A 5153-nucleotide genomic window follows, 5' to 3' on the forward strand; every position below is an offset into this window, starting at 1 on the left:
ACACTCATTCGAAAAGGATATTCTGCTTAGAGTGCTCGAAAAGCCCGTACAAGATCATTGTTATTATGTACCTATTGATATAGAAGTAAAGTTTCCTCCTTACTTTGCTTCTGCATCTGCTGCTAATTTGGCTGAATATCGTGCTTCTATTTTAGAACGTGCTTCTGATTATGCTTCAGATTCTGATTCATATACTAGTTTTGATATTACTTCTTCTTTTGTTTCCTTCCGATCCTGGTTCAGCTTCAGCTTCTGGTTATGCTACTAGATCTGATTCTGCTTGTGTTTCTGGTTCTGTTTCTTCTAACGCATTTGGTTCTACTCCTTCTTCTATTTCTGCTTCTGATTGTGTATCTTTTTTTATTCTGCCCCAGATATGTAAATACTGATTTTGCTCTTGTTTTCTTGTCCGTTTCATTCTGATCAGATCAGCTTCAAATTCCGCTTCGACTCTGCATCTGATTTTGGTAAAGCTTCTGGTCTGATTCTGCTTCTAACTCTGGTTTTGTTCCTGCTTCTATCTTGACATTTTCTTCTAACTCAGAATTGCTTCTACTTTCTTCTACCTCTGGAATCGCTTTTACTTTTGTTTCTGGTTCTTATTTTGCATTCTAGTGCCTTATTTCTGATCTGCTCTTGCTTTGTGGTTCCTTATTATATTTTTTTTCTCCTGTTATGCTTCTGCGATTGCTTGCCTTGTTGATTTTGCCACTGCGTCTTCTACTGATTTTGTGCTTGCTTTTGCTTTTATTTCTGGCTTCGATACTTTTTCTGTTTCAAAGTCTTTTGCAACTTTAAATTTTGGTTGTCCTGTGGCTTTTGCTTTTAATTAAGCTTCAGATCAAGCCTTTAATTTGCCTTCGTTCCTGCTTCTGTTTGTGGTTCAGCTTCTGCTTGTGATTATGCTTCTTGATTTTATTCTGTTCCTATATTGATTTTAGCATCTGTTTCTGGTTCTGGCTCGTCTTCTGCTAATGATTCTGCATCTGGTTCTGGTTTCGGATCTACTTCTGCTTCAGATTTTGCCTTTTTGCCTTTCTCGTACACCAAGGTGTACCGAAAGGCTATATGTTCACTCCAAAAACGAAAATTTGATAGAGCCTCCGGAGGGGTCAAGTCTTATATACCAATCGACTCAGATCGACGAATTAAGGTGATGTCTGTGTGTGTGTATGTGTGTATGTGTGTATGTGTGTGTGTGTATGTGTGTGTACAAAAAAACTCACATCACTTTTTGGCAGTAAACCTCAACCGATTTTATTGACCGACGGTTCATTCGACGCGGAATCTGGTCCCATTGTTTCCTATTGAAAATGGTTCGGATCGGTCCAGCCGTTCCGGAGTTATGGCCATTTAGGTGTTCCGGACCGGTACCCCAGGAAGGGGCCAGATATGAAAACGCTACAAACCCATCCATGCGGCACATCAAACTACGGCATTTCCGATAACTTGATGAATGGTAAGCAGAAAAAAAGTCTCAGACCATATCTGAACCGGTAGTGTCCCGGAACCGGTTCCGGGTGTCCCGCCGGAAGTGACCAAACATAAAAGTGAACTAAACCCATGCATGCGACATATCCAACCGCAGCTTTTTCGATAACGTGGTGAACAGTAAGCAGGAAAACATTCTCAGACCATATCGGAACGGGTAGTGTTCCAGAACCGGTTGCAAATGTCCCGCCGGAAGTGGCCAAGTATTAAAGTTAACCAAACCCATGCATGCGACATATCAAATAGTGGCTTTTTTGATATCCTGATGAACAGTAAGCAGGATAATATTCTCAGACCATATCTGAACCGGTTGTGTCCCGGAACCGGTTCCGCGTGTCTCGTTGGAAGTTGTCAATATAAAATTGAACTAAAACCATGCATGCGACACATCAAACCGCAGCTTTTTCGATAACCTGATGAACAGTAAGCAGGAAAGCATTCTCAGACCATATCGGAACCGGTTCCAGATGTTCCGCCGGAGGTGGCAAAGTATAAAAGTGAATTAAACCCATGCAAGGGACATATCAAATCGTGGCTTTTTTGATATCCTGATGAACAGTAAGCAGGAAAATATTTTCAGAACATATCTGAATCGGTTTTGATTCAGAACCGGTTCCGGGTGTCCCGCCGGAAATGGCCAAATATAAAAGGGAACCAAACCCATGCAAGCGACACACAAATCGCAGATTTTAAGGCATCTTGATTTGACAAAAAAAGTTTCCTGTCATATTGGGGACAACCGGTAGTGTTCCGCAACCGATTACGGTTGCCCCATCGGAAGTGGTCAAATGTAAAGGAGAACCAAACCCATAAATTCGACACATTGAATGACTTTTTAGGTAAGCTGATGAACGGTTAACAAAAAAAATCATAGACCATACTTCGGAAAACCAATAGTGTGCCGAAACCGGTTCCAGGTGCCCCGACGGAAGTGGTCAAATGTAGAAAAAAACCAAACGCATACACGCAGCACACTAAATAACGGCTTCTTCGATAACGCGAAGAACGGTCAGCAAGAAAATAGTCTCAGGTCAGTAGTGTTCCGGAACCAGATTCGAGTGCCTCGCCGGAACTGGCGAAATGCACGAATGAACCAAACCCATACATGCATTACATCAATTTGCGACTTTTTAGGAGAACTGATTAAAGATTTGCATGAAACTAGTCTAAGACCACATCAGGGACAATCGATAAGTGGTAAAATGTGAACCGAAAGTTGTAAATGTGAAATTGAATCAAATCCATGCGTGTCGTACCATAAAACCACGCTAATTCGACAATGGTTGCTGTCAAACTTTCAATTCGATAAACTAACTCTATTTTAGTTTTGTTTAGATTGTATGATTTGTTTTTGAACACAAATCTTACAGATATTGTGGTGGTACGAATTGATAGCTTGTACATTTTACGATTGTTGGCTTCCGAGGTTCACTGCGGTTGATCACCAAACGGATCAGGTGTCGGAATGCACCAAATTAGAACTTTCGGAAGTAACAGCTGCACGAGAAGCCGCTGCGGGTGTAAGTAACATCACAATATCGTATCATTCGTATTTACAGTGTATTACACTGTGACATTTGATCATTTTTTTAATTCAACAAATTTCGAATGAGCGGGGTACAAGTTAAAAAGTGTCTTATTAACCCTAAAAAGGTTACCTGTGGTCCATTGGACCCCAGGCGCCTTTCAGAGCTTGTCTTTGATGGAACACACTCAGCGAGGTGACGAAACTGAGACCATGAAGGTATCCCTTTTAGGGTTACAGAGTGATGAATACGCGGGGTTTGACAGTACTTCAAATAGCAGTTTTTTGATAACTTCTTCTTCTTCTTCTTTATAGCTCAACGTTCGCATTGGAACTTGGCCTGCCTTTCTTCTACTTAGTGTTCTTTAGAGCACTTCCACAGTTAATAATTGAAGGGTTTTCTTTGCCCGCCATTGCATGAATTTGTATATTGTGAGGCAAGTTCAATGATACACTATGCTCAGGAAGTCGAGAAAATGTTCCCGACCGGAACGGGAATCAAACCCGCCGTTTCCGGATTGGCGATTCATAGCCTTAACAACTAGGCCAACTGGAGACCCTTTTTGCCTTTCTCGTACACCAAGGTGTACCGAAAGGCTATATGTTCACTCCAAAAACGAAAATTTGATAGAGCCTCCGGAGGGGTCAAGTCTTATATACCAATCGACTCAGCTCGACGAATTGAGGTGATGTCTGTGTGTGTGTATGTGTGTGTGTGTGTATGTGTGTGTGTATGTGTGTGTACAAAAAAACTCACATCACTTTTTGGCAGTAAACCTCATCCGATTTCAATGACCGATGGTTCATTCGACGCGGAATCTGGTCCCATTGTTTCCTATTGAAAATGGTTTGGATCGGTTCAGCCGTTCCGGAGATATGGCCATTTAGGTGTTTCGGAACGGTACCCCAGGAAGAGGCCAGATATGAAAATGCATCAAACATATGCATGCGACACATCAAACCACGTCATTTTCGATAACCTGATGAGCGGTAAGCAGAAAAATAGTCTAAGACCATATCTGAACCGTTAGTGTTCCGGAACCGGTTCCGGGTGTCCCGCCGGAAGTGCCAAATATCAAAGTGAACCAAACCCATGCATGAGACACATCAAACCACGGCATTTTCGATAACCTGATGAGCGGTAAGCAGGAAAATAGTCTCAGACCTTATCTGAACCGGTAGTGTTCCCGAACCGGTTCTGGGCGTCCCGCTGTAAGTGGCCAAATATACAATTGTACCAAACCCATGCAAGCGACACATCAAACCACGGTATTTTAGATGATCTGATGGTCAATGAGCAGGAAAATCATCTCAGACCATATCTGAACCGGTAGTGTTCCGGAACCGGTTCTAGTCGTCCCGCTGGAAGTGGCCAAATATACAAGTGAACTAAACCCATGCAAGCGACACATCAAACTACACAGTATCAAAATTATCTGTAAAATTAAGCTAAATAGCATGCACATAAAGGGAATGCTAACATTGGTGTAGTATTACACGAACGCTAAAATTTACATGTACTACTTATTGTGATTGCACACAATGAAAGCTGAAATTTTGAACCACGCACATTTTTACACTATATCCGGTTGAATCAATATGAGCACAATTGAGGTTATGTCATCAAAGTGAATCATTTCGGAATAATCACATAAAACAACAGAACCAACAGTCATATAAATAAATATGCTTGTATTTAGTGTCTTGTTAGACTTTTATTCTCGTTAGGTACAACTTGTTCGACGTCACAAACCTCCTCCCACCTTAAAATTATCACTGTTTTCATAAATAGCACTTCAAGTTTAGTAATTCTCAGCATTACATTTCCTTTTCAACCATTATTTGGTTCCGGTCCAATCGTCATCTGTTTTACACCGTTTGTCCTGCTGGTTTGATCGACAGCAGCTGATCCTTATCACCTCGTTCCGTGAAGCATTCCATTGAATCACAAGGACCGTCTGCATCTCAAAGATAGTTGTTTCGCCGGTTGTCACTTGGTTAAGACACCAAATCAAATGTACTGGGCCTGACGAATGGTTGAAAGGTTTTACCTAAAAATGAGGAACCGATTGTCAACTTTATTTGATGGAAATATAATTACCTACATACGAAAATACATACCATAACAACAAAATAG

Source organism: Aedes albopictus, chromosome 2 (genome assembly GCF_035046485.1).
Source record: "Aedes albopictus strain Foshan chromosome 2, AalbF5, whole genome shotgun sequence".
Taxonomy (NCBI): Eukaryota; Metazoa; Arthropoda; class Insecta; order Diptera; family Culicidae; genus Aedes; species Aedes albopictus.